General features: G+C 34.7%; 1 long non-coding RNA gene across 2 annotated transcripts in view; it reads right to left on the reverse strand.

The window, feature by feature from the left end:
- Positions 1-16275, reverse strand: part of LOC122211156 — a 248912-nt gene that overhangs the window by 43217 nt on the left and 189420 nt on the right. For both annotated transcript variants that reach the window (XR_006198524.1, XR_006198523.1), the window contains exon 2: positions 13232-13409. This is a non-coding gene — a long non-coding RNA (uncharacterized LOC122211156). The remainder of the gene's footprint in view (positions 1-13231; positions 13410-16275) is intronic.

The raw sequence follows: 16275 nt of genomic DNA on the forward strand, positions 1-16275 counted from the left end.
GTTTCATTTCTTACAGAATAGTGCCAATATCACAAAGCGTGATTGGCCATGCGATCTTACAAAATAATTAATCTTTAGCAGCTGCCCATTGGTGGAAAGAAATCCAAATGAAATCATCTCTTCTATTTCATTCAGCAAAGATACTCTTTTGAAAGAAATTGATGAGATGGCAAAAGATTTTTGAAAATTAGCTGTGTAACAACAACTGCAGTCAAGCAAATTTTAAGTTCAATGGGAGGAACATCCTGGATGATAATATGCATTTCTGCTTGCATAAAATTACTGAAACTGAATACAAAAGGTTTATCTGTGTTTAACAACCTAAAAAATAATTGCATTAAAAGACATCCTTTTCCAGTGTCATTACTGTACAACAAATGAAACATGAACAAGAGGAATGGCTATTCAGCCAAATGAGTTTATCAGCAACTTTTCAAAAGGACTACCAGGAGTTTTATCAATTCACAGCATTCTTCCTCAAAAACAGTCACCAAGTATCTTAGTGACAGATCCCATAAATCAGTTATTTGGTATTCAGCATTATTCATACATTTGAGTAACACCTTTTTCTTCTTTAGAGTCCAGATAGGGTACTGTACTCCCACTTTTGTCTGGAACTTTTTCATTTAGTACTTTATTCTACTTATGAATTTCATTTCAAAATTGTCAAAGGGCCATTATAATTTATTATAAGATGAATGATTTAGGCTGACAAGATTGAGAGCCACAATCCCATAATCCTCCAAAGAGCATATTTATATCATTTTAAAACATTTTCCAAATTTTATCATCTTTTAATGTTTTAATTTTTTTTTTTTTTGTAGTTTCAAGTTTTTGCTTAAATTCAGTTAGTTAAGGGGCGCCTGGGTGGCTCAGTCAGTTAAGCATCGGCTTCAGCTCAGGCCATGATCTCACGGTTTGTGAGTTCGAGCCCCCTGTTGGGCTCTGTGCTGACAGCTCAGAGCCTGAAGGTTGCTTCAGATTCTGTGTCTCCCTCTCTCTCTGCTTGCACTCTCTCTCTCAAAAATAAATAAGCATTTAAAATTTTTTTTAAAAAATCCAGTTAGTTAACATACAGTGTAATATTGGTTTCAGATGTAGAATTTAGTGACTCATCATTTACACACAATATCCAGTGCTTATCACAAATGCCCTCCTTAATACTCATCACCCATTTAACCCATCCCCCCTTCCTCACCTCCTTTCCAGCAACCCTAGGTTTGTTCTCTATAGTTAAGAGTCTGTTTTATGGTTTGCCTCTCTCTTACCCGCCCCCCATATCTATTTGTTTTGTTTCTTAAATTCCACATGAGTGAAAGAAATCATATGGTATTTCTATTTCTTTGACTGACTTATTTCACTTAGCATAATACTCTCTAGCTCCATCCAGGTCATTGTAAATGGCACGGCTGAGTAACATTCCATTGTATATATTGCAAATTGTATCATCTTTTTAAAAAATCTCATTATCAGATAAATTTTTAATTCTTTAATTACTAACATGTTTTTTTTGTACATTTATCAGTCATTTGTATTTCTCCTCTGAATTATCTTTCAGGATTATCAGTTTGATCAGTGAATTTGAGTTTTATTTATATCTAATTTATAAGTACTGTATATATTACATATGTTAAGTTTTAATCATAATTATAGCAATATTTTTCTTTAAAAAATTTAAAAATTTTTTAATTTTTTTATTTTTGAGAGAGAGACAGAGTGTGAATGGTCGTGAGGGGCAGAAATAAAGGCAGACACAGAATCTGAAATGGGCTCCAGGTTCTTGAGCTATCAGCACAGAGCCAGTGCTGGGTTTGAAATCACAAACTGGGAGATCATGATCTGAGCTGAAGTCAGACACTCTACAACCGAGCAACCCAGGTGCCTCGCAAATATTTCTCTTTATGCATCTCTGATATTTTAATACCAGTGGTGATTTTGTTGTTTGGAGGGATGCCAAATATATCATACATTATTTATTAATACCTTCACTGTATTTATCCTTAGGAATTCCTCACTTAGGTTTACAAATACATCAACTTTTTTTTGTTTTTCATTTATAGTTTTATCTAATGACTTCAACTTGACTTGTCTTTTAGCATTTATTGTACTGAAAAATGTAAGATGTGATTCCAACTTGATTTATTTTCTCACATAATTTCTCTATTTACTCCTTTAAACCCTTAGATATAGGGTTTGTTTCTATATTTCTTTTCCTCAGTGATCCACTGATCCTTGTACTGTTAACACAGTGTATTACCTACTGTGCTTGAAGATAACTACTTAGTATCTGAAAGCTCATGGCTCCTTTATCATTATTCTTTCTTCACAACCACAACCATTGCTTTCTCAATCATTACATTTTGATGTATTTTGGGATAGTCATCCCAAGTTTATAAAAACAGAAAAGGCCATCAAAACAAAAGACTTAAATGATCAACCTAAGAATCAGAAGGTAGTACTGAGACCCATCTGTGTGGATAGCGTACATAGATATAGGATCTTCTTTTCAAACAAAGAAACCAAGAAGTTTGCCATTCCAAATGCATTCTTCCAGCTGCTGATATAATTTTTGACGAATATAGACTCTGAAACAGTCTATTCCATACCATCTGCATCTCAACTTTGACAAGTTTTATGGTAACAGGGTGACTGATGAACAGGTAACATGGGACCAGTGGTTTCAACATAATTGTAACACATCATTCATTAGATTGTCAAAGTCTCCTTCCAGATATCAATCTGCCGGTTTAATAAAAGAAGTGAAAAATCAAGACCCATTATTACCCCTACATGAGAGCCCTCTGGGAGGAGAGGAAATTCCTCACCTAGTGCACAAGGATATTCTGTAATGAGCAGCAGCCATGCCCATGAAGTGAAGGTCGGACCTATGGCATCAAATCCTCTGTCACTTTTCTTCACAGACACCCACTAAAAGCCTCAAGGCAGCATTTTAAAGCAGGAAAGTACTCCAGCAATGGTTAATGAAACTATGATTTTTCCCCCCATGGGGAATACCTTCTGAACTAGAAAACAGGCAAAACTAGTCCATTAACTCTCCTTTGAGAGGGGTGTGCTTTTGCGGCTTCATAAAAATAGCAGTGTGGAGTTGGAAAAGAATAAAAAGTCTCAGACTTGAAATACTAAAATGCACACACTTAGTAATCAGTTTAACGGATGCTTTGTAAGTAAAGGGATGGCACATAAACGTATATTTCTGAGAAATTAGTGTAAAACCCACATTACATGAATAAGGAAGAACATGCCCAGAAGCAAGGATATGACAGTTATTTACCTTTTCCTATGGCACCTCTGCATTTACTAAAGGCACAAATACAGAGCAACAAAACTCACTTGCCCTGTGGGCAGGTTTGGGAGCATATTTGAACTCTGCTTTCTGGTTTCACGTTAGTTCCATTCAAATCTTGAGCATTCTTTTCTTGTGATGAGAAACTATATATTGTTTGAATACAGAACCGACTGCAGAAGACTTTATATACAGAGAACTGACACAATTCACATCAATATGAATGATGCTTTGCTCAGGAAAAGGGCCCCTGAGGTGTGAAAGGTGAAAATTTCCTCACTCTACACATCCTGAATATGCTATCTTCTGAAAGGAAAGGAGAAAAGAGAAAACTAATGTTTTTCTGCATATTAAAAAAAGAGGAACTGGGAGTTTCTGAACACATTAAAAAAAAGAAGGAGTTATGTGTACTAAAAAAAAAATATGTGAAAATTGTAGAAAGAGAAAATACCTGAGCAAAAAACTGGAGGCTAAAACATTGATTACAAAATGGCTTTACTGTTCTATGCAGCTTAACTAAACTTTAGACAGGCTTCCTCCCGGACTGTAGGCCCCTGACCTCACTTTTCTTACAGTATTTCCTTTAGAAAACTTCCAATTATACATTTTTTCCCCTGTTCCTTTGAAATGTAAATCTCCTCCCAGGCTATACCAGTTTAACCAACCAGATACATCTTTCTTAAGAAGCTGGAAGGCAAGCCTCTGAAATATAATCCTTTTAGAAAGATAGAGTTCCGATTTCCCAGCCTTTATGGGAGAGTAGGAGCCTAACTCTGATAAGCAGAAATTAGCCAATTAGTAAAATAAACACAGGTGGCCTAAGCACACCTGGCCAACCAACCTCCTGAAGACCCCTGGTGCCTTCCCACTAGCACCACCTAGTGCTTGAAACTTTCCCACCTTCTGTTTCAAAAGTTGAGTCCTCCCACCTTTAGTATAGGCAGAGTTCAATCTCCTAGTTCGATCATCTTGAAAAAATTCTTTCTTGACTGTTTAACGCTCTGGCATAATTTTTCTTTGACACTGGGGAGAAAGTAAACTGGTGATGATTTGCAGTAGTGAAGAAACCTAAACAAGAAATGTGTAATATCTGATTGCAAATGATTTCTGTGCCATCCTAAAATGGGCTACCTCCCAAGGAAATCTACAGTAGTGACTGCTACCCACATCCGCCCTTTTTAGTGGTTCTCTGGAAGGCAGATAGCGTTTCTTTCACAGGAATGAACTTTATGGAAGAATGGGAAGAAGAATGAGGTATATCCTGACTCTAGAGAACATAAGCACTACCTTAATTATTCAAGAATTCTTGGTAACGACTACCCAAAAGTATGGAATTGGAGATAAAGAGTGACTCCAGAAAGGTCTCCTGACTCTGGAGAACATAAGCACTACCCTGATTATTCAAGAATTCTTGGTAATGACTACCCAAAAGTATGGCATTGGAGATAAAGGTGAATGATCTGGAGAATTTCTGTCAGGGAACATTAAGTATGCACTTTATATGCACAAATCTTCTGCCTCCGATTACGTATTGGAGCATCCAGTCTCAGTTGTGAAATTGCTAAGGAGGATCCCTTGCCTGAATAAGCTCTGCAAAATACTGATCATGAGCTATTTGTTACCAGGAAAGGCTTCTCTTTATACTTAAACTGTCAGTGCAACTATCTCTTTCTATCACTGCCTCCTGCACCTGTGTTCAAAGCTCTGGGTCAGTAGATGGGACATTTTTATATTACTCACTTTGGGATAGGGAAAATAATTTCCAGGTTACAATCTGAACTATAGTGGGTAACCCTATTTGGCAGGAACCATGACACCATAGCCCTTCCTGTGTGACATCATTATATACACAATATCCACTGTGGCCCAAGAAGCTCATAAGTTTTTATTGTCTATTTCCCAACTGTTGTAGAATTATTAGTAATAACTCTGAGGGAGGAGAATAAAATATGAAGAAGCCAGGCAGCCATCAAAACTTCATTATAAAAGAGAGACTATTTCACTATAAGGAAGGCATATCTTTGAAAAAATTCATTTGGTGTTTTTCTAATATTCAAAAGAACATATCGTTTGTAGTTCCAAGTTTGGTGATATGCCGTCTAGAAAATGAAATAATTAACCTGGTTGATATCTAAGCTCCCTTCCAAGTCTAAATGTCTTTTCTAACAACTTGTGTGTCTCGATTCTTTCGTTCCCTCCTTTCTTTCCTCCCTCACTTCCACCCTCCATCCCACCTTCTTTCCTTCCCTTCCTTCTTCCATTCCTTCCACCTTCCTTCACAATGGCAAGTGCAGTATTTTCTATACCTCAAAACAATTTATTGGTGGTAAGCCACAAAGTGTTTAGAAAATACAAAGAAAATATTATAACCTTCATTGTCAACAGTGCAAACACAGTTAAAATATTCTAGAAGGGGAACATCAGCTTGGTTTCTCTATAGTGGTTGTATGTTATTCCCTAGTGAGACACAGATTTCCAGCTGGCAGAGGCAAACAGATTATTTTGAGTGTACAGTATTAATTTAGTGCAATTACTATGATTAATGTTTTTAGAACAAAATTGTAATGTTTTTCTAATGAATAAAGCTGAAACATTTATCTTATAATAATGTTGTAGTATTGTATTAATATAAAGTGGAACAGAAAATAAACTAGAGAAGCACAGAACAGCCAAACCATAAATCTAAACACCAAGAAATTTGCTTTTAAACATCATTACCTCACTACTATAAAATTTCCTAAACTGAAATGTAGAAAGTTTATTTGATATTTCCAATAGATATACAATTTCCTGAGGCTTAAATTTAATTTCCAGAAATTAGAACTATATGAATGAAAAAAAAATCCCAGTAAAAAGGTATAGTTACAGATCAAAGCAATTAAAATAGCATCATTCTATAATGAGAGATATAGATGAGACAGTGTGATACTTACAAATACTAAAAAGTAATAGGCATTTGTTTCTATGTAGAATTTATCTTTAATGAAAAAAGAATGGATTGCAGTGCAGTGGTTAAGAACTTGGTTTCTGCAGTCAGGGAGTTTAAGCTACATGTTAATCTCTGTGGGCTTTTGCAAATTATTGAAATTCTCTAAATCAATGATCTTAAAACTTGGACTCTTGAGTGTACACAAAGACTTTCCAAGGGAATTAATGGCAAGGGTGACTTAAGAAAGTCACTTTCCAGAACCTCAACTATGTGCTTCCCAGCAATGTAGTCCTAGTCAAGGTACCAGGCAAGGTCTCCTTCCCTACCTCCTCGACTGCAATTCTCCTTCTTTTAGTTGACAAGGGAAAGTTCTCATCCAACCCAATCCTTCTTTGGAAAATTGTCCTGAGCTTTAAAAACTACAGGAGTACCAAATGGACAATTTAAATAGCTTGTGTTGGTGAAGCCTCTTTAAATAAGGCTTAACCCTCTTAAACCCACTGTGGATTTAGAGCATTGTATTATATTTTACAAAGTAAAAGTGTGACACTGGAAATGAAACGTTTTGGTCTTTGTTGGAAATTCTGAAAGCACCTCAGTTCACCCAGGTGAGACTAGCAAGTCTCCAGCCTTTCTCCTTTCTCTATATCAATCCTTCTCTCTGTCTCCCTCTCTTAACTGTTCACAACTATTTACAAATAGAAGTCCTAGTGGTCCTTTTGAAGTAAATAAATGAGATTAAAAAAAAAACTTTTTAAACATTTATTTATTTTTGAGAGGTGGGGGGACAGGCAGAGCATGAGCAGGGGAGGGCTGAGAGAGAAGGAGACACAGAATCCGAAGCAGGCTCCAGGCTCTGAGCTGTCAGCACAGAGCCTGACGTGGGGCTCGAACTCATGAGCTATGAGATCATGACCTGAGCCAAAGTCAGATGCTTAACTGACTGAGCCACCCAGGTGCCCCAATACGTGAGATTAATTTGCAATTAGTAGCTTACATTCATTCATAAGCTAAGATTAACTTACTTTTAAAAAATAATTGTTTTTCTGGAATAGGTTGAAATGGGTCTTTGGAATATCATTGGCTTTATTACTTGTATAATCAAAGCTAATCTTTATAGACAGTAAAGAGAAAATACTTCTGTTCAGTCCATCCTAGATGATATACTAACAAGTTAAATAATCATATTTTTTAGCATGCAAATTAATAAGATTTCACTAAAGTTCCCCAATGTGAGAAGCTGTTATATTTGTTCCTCATTGGACAAAATAAAGTAAGGACACACGAAACCCCTGGGAATGTATTACATTTCATGTTATTGAATAAAAGTACAAGAAAAGGTTCTTGAACCTTCTATGATTTCTTGGTAAATTTATCATGTTGCGAAATGACATAATTTCCAGCAAATAAAAGTTACAAAATAATGTTAACCTCTATTTGTTTTTGTTCTTGTTGTTGCTCTGCTTTTGTTTTTTTGGCTGTGTGTATATCTTGTTTGGGAACATTGCTCTTTCAGTTTATCTTGGTGAAAACACAAGCACACCATTCGAACTGTGCTCAAAACAATTCAGTCCTTTTACTGTTTTTGTGGCTTAAAACGTATGCTTAATATCCACATTTTCCATACGTTATTGCTACAGAAAACATGGAATAATTAAAAAATTGCTGTTTTAAAAAAAAAGGAAACCCCTTAGAGCTTTTGAAAGAATCATCAGAGTGTGATTTTTGAAATTTAAAATGTTCTCACTAAATATTTTACGCTATCCTGTTGCATAATATAGTGACAGAAAGCAATGCCTTGACTATATATATCCAAAGTCATCTGAGTTGCTTGCATGATGTTTCTCTCTACTTAATAAGCTTCATGTATGAGACAAAAGTCCACAGGGAATCGGTAATACCTCTTGCTTCCATTTTGTTTAGTCCAAGTACAGAAGAAAGAAGAAATACAGTATGTGGACCTCTGACTTTTGTGTACAAAATAGAGTTCTTTATTAAAACAGCAGCATGTGTTCTCTAGCTGCTTACAAAGTGATAGGTATAAGCATAGAGAGAACTGTAGAGTAAGAGTACGCATCTATAAAAACAGAATTTTAATATCTGCTTGATTATTTTTGTAAATTAAATGAGTCTAGTGGCTGGTACTGTCCAGGGAAAGTCCAATAAATAATGGTTATTGTGGATAATCCCCTCTTAACTTGATATAACTACATCTCATGTTATGGAAAATCTTTTAATGTGCCATAGAGCAACCTAATTTTGCATCGGAATCACCCTCGGAGTCCTTTAAAAGCAAACTGCAGAATTTTGAGACGCAGAACCAGGAACTCTGAGGTTGGCTCTCTAAACTTTGATCCCCTGGTCATTTTTGGACCAATGTGTAGGAAGCTATGGTTCCAGACATTTAAGTAGTCATAGATGCCTTTACAAGTAAGCCTCCTTCCATAATGCTTAGCATTGATTAGATTTCAGACTTCTTAATGCATGCCCAGAATTAAAATTTTTTTTAAGTTTATTTATTTGAGAGAGACAGAGAGAGAGTGTGTGTGTATAGGGGAGGGGCAGAGAGAGAGAGGGAGAGAGAGAATCTCAAGCAGGCCCCATGCTGTCATCACAGAGCCCAACGTGGGGCTGGAACTCACAAATAGTGAGATCATGCCTGAGCTGAAATCAAGTCAGACGCTTAACCAACTGAGCTACCCAGGTGCCCCAAAACTTTTTAAAGTGTAGAAGTACCAGAAGATCTTACAAGTTTAAATAACCTAAAGTTTTTAAAGGTAAATAATTTTAATATTTTGTTGTACATACTTTTTGTCTTTTTCTGTGTTCTATGAATATGTATGAGAATTAGCATGAAGAGGCAATATCTCATGGAATATCATCAAATCTAAGATGCCAATGATTTTACTGTTCAGCATTATTTTATGAAATATTAAAAGAAAAAAAAGCTGAGTATTAAAACTTGACAAACTGCTTTCTTAATACACAGTTTTTATTAGGTTTATTGCAAGTACTATTTTAGACTTATTAAGGCACAAATGATATATGACCCAATCACCTTGGGCACTGTCAGCATTAATTTTGTGTTATGTCAGAGAATGGGAAAGTTTTGTTAGCATTTCCTGTCTGCTTAAACGTTCCTACCTGTTTCGTTTTTTTTCATCAACTGAGCAACATGTTGCTGAAGGCTATGCAGCCTGTGCTGAAAGTCAGCAGGAATTTTCTGTGAAATTTAAAAGTGATGCTCTAATGATAGTTTTATGTTATGCGTGATTCTTTGACACTAGCCGTTCACTGCTTACAACTGTCTTCCATCTATTAAATGAGATTAGGAAATCTCTTCTTTCAGTTCCCATTCTTGTCTGGTAATGATACCTTCTTTTCCAGATGTTCCAGTAACAAACGTATCACAGATTCATCTACTTATTGGGAACTTCTTTTCTTAAGGCATGTAAAGCTCCTTATTGTTGATTTACAAGGATCATAGAGCAAGTATCTGTTGAATTTCAGTAGATGATATCTTTTGGTTTTCAAAAGCAGCTGCAATTTATAGACATATCAACAATGTATTGACTTACAGTCCTCCATGTATTTGTCAACACATGGCAGTGTTAGTAATTTTATTTTTATTTACTTAAAAAATTGTTTTATTTATTTAAGTTTATTTATTTTGAGAGAGACAGAGACAGTGCAAATGGGGGATGGGCAGAGAGAGAGAGGGAGAGAGAGAATCCCAAACAGGTTCTGCACTGGCAGTGCGGAGTCCCATTCAGGATTCAAACTCACGAGCCATGAGATCATGAGCTGAGCCAAAACCGAGAGTCAGATGCTTAACCGACTGAGCCACCCAGGTCCCTCAGTAATTTTATTTTTTACCTTTTCTGGTGGTTGTGTAATCATATTTGATTCTTCATCAACTTACACTTTCCTAATTATTATTATCTGGGTATTAATGAGATTAACCAGCATTTTAAATGTTTCTTAAACATTTTCATAAAATCTCTTTTGAAGTACCAGTTCATTTCTTATGGCCATTTTTCTCTTGGACTTTTTCTTACTGACTTATGGGAACTATTCACAGTTTCAGAAACTATGAAGTTTCAGAAAACAAGCACTTTTTATTATATGCATTGCAAATATCTTCTCCCAATCAGTCGCTTGTCTTTTCACTATCTTATTCCTGTCTTTCAATAAACAGAATTTCTTAATTTTATTGGACTGTAGCTTATGAATATTGTCCTTTATGGTTAGCTGTGTTTTTGTGTGTGTGTTTTGTTAAAGAAACATTTTCTTAACTCCCCCTTCCCTCCCACCAAGAAAGGTAATTTTCTACCTTATTTTACAGTGGAATTACTTGTTTCCCTTTTACATTTAGTTTCATTCCACTTCGGGTAAAGTGTGAAGTAGGGGTCAAATTTATTTTACTTTTTTTTTCATTCACATATCCAATAATCCAACATTATGTATTCATAGTCTTTTTCTCACTGCTCTGAAAATTCGCCTTTGTTTTATATTGTGTTTCTGTTTTCTGTTATTGGATTCTAATTTTGCTTCATTTCCCTATTTTTCTATCCTTATGCCAACAACTGTCTTAACTTACACTAGTTTTGTAACGTCTTGGTATCTATCAGAGCAAGTTTTCTCACTTTTTTATTCTACTTGAGAATTTCCTGGCTAGTCTTGAATGTTTGTGATTCTATACAGATTTTAGAATAAGGTTTTTAAACTCTGGAAAGAAATGTTGGCGTTTGAAGGTAATCTGAAGAGAACTGATGTTTTGAAATACTGAATCTTCCAATCCATGAAAAGTTTTGTCTGTTACTACATTTATATCTAAATTATTACATTTACATCTATTTTTTAATTTTCCCATATTCATGGTTTACATGCTTCCTTGTAGAGATTTTGCACACCTTAGTGAAATTTATTCCCATGTTTTGCTTTTTAAATATTTTTGAAGTTACTATAAGTGATACATTTTTAATGTCCATAGGATTGTTAGTGAAGTTGCCTTTTTTGTTTCTCCCACTGGTTTTGTTTCCCTTGTTTTTTTTAATGTTCTTCAGTTTATCCAGGTGCTTAAGAATGTTTCAGTGTTTTCAAAGAATCAGCTTTTAGTTTTGCTAGGTCTCTATAATGTATGTTTTTTTTCTATGTTAATAATTTTGGTTCTTAACATTTATAATTTCTTTTCTTCTATTTTCTTTAGGTGTCATTTGTTGCCATTTCCCAAGTTATTTAGAGCAGTGCTTAGTTCACTAATTTTCCCATTCACCTTTTCTGGTATAAAGCCGTACATTATTTTTTTTCTTCTAGTAGCTTTAAGTGCACTCCAAATTTTTGGCATATAGCGTTTTGTTGTCACTCAGCTCAAAATATTTTCTAATTTTCATTTTAATTCATTCTTTGACATGTAAATCATTGTAGAAGTCAATTTTTAAATTTCCAAATATTTAGGGATTTCCTAGTAATCTTTTTTTATGATTCAGAGCTTGTTTATATTGACTTCAATTTTTACTGAACTAGAAGCAGAATGTACAGTTAACGAGAAAGTATAGAGACATACCAAAGGGTTGGCTTGTTGGGTGTCAGTAAGCTGGTGATGAAATTTGGATTCCATTGAAAAGCCAAAATATGTATTACAGGGTTTTTATTATGTTTTGTTTTGTTTTTTAACTCACATCAGTTTAAAATGAAATATTATTTTTAATTATTCCATGAGATTACTTGCAAAATCACATTGAAATAAGATGATAAGAAAAAATATCTTATGGTATCTTATGGTATGTTTTTTTCTTTTTAAAGGCTCAAAATCATTAGGGTAGTAGACTTTGGAGAATAAATCCTTCCTAATTCTTTATGTTGTGGTATAGATATACTGACCCATTTACTCATTTATTTGGCCAGTATTTGTTGAGCCTCTACTATGTGTCATGCATTTTTTAAATAACTGTGATAAAGAGAGCTAGTGTCTCCTTCCTTGTGGAGCTTAAGGTCTGACAGGTATTGGGAACAGAGTCAAAAATAAGCCAGGGTATTATTTGGTTTGGGTCTGTTCTAAAAAGCATAGCCATGTATATATGCTAAGACTTCCTTAGGAAAAAATTATATGGTACATACAATTTAATAAACTCAAATTTTACAATCAAAATGTCTTTCTAGCATGCAAAGAGGACTTAACCATGTGTAGAAATAATTATTTCTTTATGCAGCATAGAATTTGGACTTTGAAAATACATTACTTAAAACAGTCAGAAATTATTACTATTGGAGTTAATTTTGCACAGATTTGCATCATTTAGGCAGAAGCTGAAAATGTCGTAAGGGAGTTTAAGAGTATATTGTATTCCATTTCTTAATGCCTCATGAGAGTTGCACCTTAAGACAAATTGTACATGATCACCTGCTAAATCTACCAGTCAACTTTTCACTCCATTCTTTAACAACAGGGAATGTAAGCCCTTATAATCAATATCAATAAATAGCAATATTATCAATACAAAATAGCAGTTGGAGGGTGTGTAGACTACCAAGTTAAGTGGAAAAAAACATAAGTCAAGTAATAAAATCTATTTCCTTTCCATCTTGCTATAAGGTAAATTTGAATAAAACTAAGTAAAAAATATGCATTAAAGGAAGAAAATAGGACAAAGTACAGTCATTCTTCATTATTACAGATTCCATAATTACAAATTCACCTATTCACAGGGCACCTGGGTGGCTCAGTTGGTTAAGTGTCTGACTCTTGATTTGGGCTCAGGTCATGATCTCACCATTCGTGGGATCAAGCCCCATGTCAGGCTCTGTGCTGACAGCGAGAAGCCTGCTTGGGATTCTCACTCTGTCTCTCCCTGTCCCTCCCCACCTCTCTCTCAAAATAAATAATATTACAAAAAAATTCACCTCACTAAAATGCATTTGCACCTCTACAATCAATAATCAAAGCTGTTTCAAGGTCATTCATAGACATGTATAGGATATCAAAAAATTTGAGTTACCTTTAGAGCAAGTTCCCAATGGAGGTCAAACAAGATGATGTTCTGTCTTCTTGTTTCAGCTCTCCTTCTGATTATCTTCTTTGCCATTTATTTGGTGCCACATTATTTGCAATTTTAGGCTTCTTCTTGGTGATTTTACTGTTTAAAATGGTCTCCAAAGCATAGTGCTGAAGTTTTCCTAAGCATAAGAATGATACATGTGTTAGATAAGTTTCATTCAAACATGAATTATAGTGTTGTGGCTGAGTCCAAGGCTAATGAATCAATAACATCTATTAAATAAAATGTTTTTAGATAGAAACACACAAAAACCTCTATATACTGATTAGTTGACAACAATACAACCAGAGACTCTTAGGAAACTAATCTTACATTTCACCTAGGAGTAACGGCTCGTTGTTCATTAATTCATCATTCCTAATAAGTTTATAGAATATGACTACTGTGAATATGAAAATCAGCTGCATTTTGGTAGGAAATGTGAAGACAAAAGTTTGGTGAGCATCTGACAAATCTATACACGATGCTACTTAAGAGCACCCAGTTTTAGCCAAAAGTTTTTTATTGTCACAGTCAAGGAAAAAACAAACAAACAAAAACTCAAACATGGCTTAGAGATGGAGAATAAAATGAAGCGAGAATTTGTCTCTAGGGGATCCAGAAGAAGAGAAAATAGAAGCTGAGGCATCTAATCCTTTAAATAACTTTGAAAGCTAGTCCAAAGATTTCCACTTCAACAAAGTTCACTAGACTTCTTGAAAAGGGGATTCAGTTCCCACTGGATTCATCATTATCCCACCCTGGGTGGTTTAAGATATTGAAATTTTCCTTTTGCATAAAAAGACATTTATTTTTTTTAATTGGCGTACATTTTTTTTTTTTACTGATTTCACAAATAGTAACCCAACCTTGTCTATATATATATAGTCAAAACTCATCCAATGCCAAACATCAAGTACAGCATGTTTTACACACTAGGTCTCTACAAATATTTGTTGAATTTATGAATTAGTGAAAAATGATGTATACACATTTGGGATTCAGGGGTGGAGACAGATATTTATGGCCATCAAGAGTCTATTTTTTTAAGCACAATTCATGCTCAGCAGGAAGCTCAACGTGGGGCTTGAATTCACAACCCCCCACAAGTGAAGACCTGAGCTGTGATCAAGAGTCAGATGCTTAACTGACTGAGTTACCCTGGCGCCCCTCAAGAGGCTATTTTTACAGTCATGATACCGAAGCAGTTCATCAGGAAAGTCATTTCAAAGAAGTGATCTGCTATGCAGAAAGAACTCCAGCCAAAAATAAGCTAATTAAAATGTCTTCCTTTCTGTAAATAAATAATAAATATTTGATGAGAAATCTCAACTGTTCAAAGCAAAATCACCTAGATGCTATACATGGATCCTCCCTAAATCAATTTTTAAAAAAGAATCAAATTGACTAAGAAATGTATAATCCCTGGGGTGCCTGGGTGGCTCAGTCAGTTAAGCATCCAGGTCTTGGTTTCGGCTCAGGTCATGATCTCTGCTTCATGAGTTCATGCCCCATGTCAAGCTCTGTGTGGGCAGTGCAGAGCTTGCTTGAGATTCTCTCACCTTCTCTCTCTGCCCCTCCCTGCTCACTTTCTCTGTCTCACGTGCGTGCACTCTCTCACTCTCTTGCTCTCTCTCTCCAACATAAATAAAGTTAAAAAAATTAAAAACAAAAAAAGACATGTATAATCCCCTCTAGAAAGAGTCATCTTGCTATTGAACAGTGGACTACTGTCTTAACATTTTCATCAGTTTAAAACCACAAATAGCTGGGCAAATGATTAGATCTGATTAGGAGTCCATTCTCATTAGAGCTATGAAGAAATTAATAGGCTTCTCAATATATCAATTGTGAGCTTCAAAGAAAGGGTAAGGTTGTTGGGAAATTAACACTGGCATGAACCAGAACTGGAAATGATTTGTAAACTGAGAAGTTAAAATCAGAAACAGAAGACAGCCTTTGTGTTTGAGAGAGATAGTAACATAATGTGCATTTGTTTTAGAACATGGATGGACAAATTCTGATCCTTGGATCAAATCTAGCCAATAGCCTGTAGTTATAGTTTTACTGAAACACAGCCATAATTACTCATTTATGCATTATCTTTGACTACTTTCTCACTACAACAGCAGATTGACTAGTTAAATAAGTACCTTATGGCCCTCAGAGCTTAAAATATTGACCATATGGATCTTTAAAGAAAAAGTTTGTCAACCAACTCCTGTCCTACACTAATATCTATCTCTTATGTAGAATTAAGAATAAGGCTCCAAATATTCTGTCCCATTTACTTTTTCTTTGCAGATGTTTTCAATAATTTCTTAATACTAAGTATAATGCATAATGTAAAATATCAAATTTGATTTCCATTGAATAAGGCTTCCTTCCTTTTTACTAAATAGATATTAGATCCTTGTACATTCTGCTTTTACTTTTAGCATCTATCCTATAACAAACTGTATTGTTTTATTAAACCGAATATTTCTGATACTAACCGCAGAAAATTAGATTGAGAAAACAGAATACTGTATAATATGAATAATATATAATACAATTATGTGATTTGAGTCTCTTTCTTTTTCTATTTTCATTTTTCACCTCATGGATCTAGCAGCTGATGCCAAAAAATTAAAAATAATAGTATAATTGCTTGTCTCTGACCCAAGTTTGTTGTCCACTTTATTATCAGTTTTGCTGGAGCTTCAGTTTCTTATTTCTAATACAGTATATTACTTTTTAAAATAATGCTTCATTTTGTTCAAATTGATTTGAAAAGATGTGTTGCTTTCACTTTTGAGTGTAATTTTTCCCTTGAACCCTGAAATTATAATTATATTTAATATCTTTCAGTGTATTAAGTTATACTGCCCTTACAGAAGAAACATAATCTCCTTCTTAGAAAGAAATCAAACTCTTAGAGAAATATAGGTTAAATTATTTAGAGTAAGTGAAGAAACAAAACTCCAACCCAATATTTAGTATTACATTTTGCCAAATATCGTATT

The sequence above is a fragment of the Panthera leo genome, chromosome F2, assembly GCF_018350215.1.
Source record: "Panthera leo isolate Ple1 chromosome F2, P.leo_Ple1_pat1.1, whole genome shotgun sequence".
In the NCBI taxonomy this organism is placed as follows: Eukaryota; Metazoa; Chordata; class Mammalia; order Carnivora; family Felidae; genus Panthera; species Panthera leo.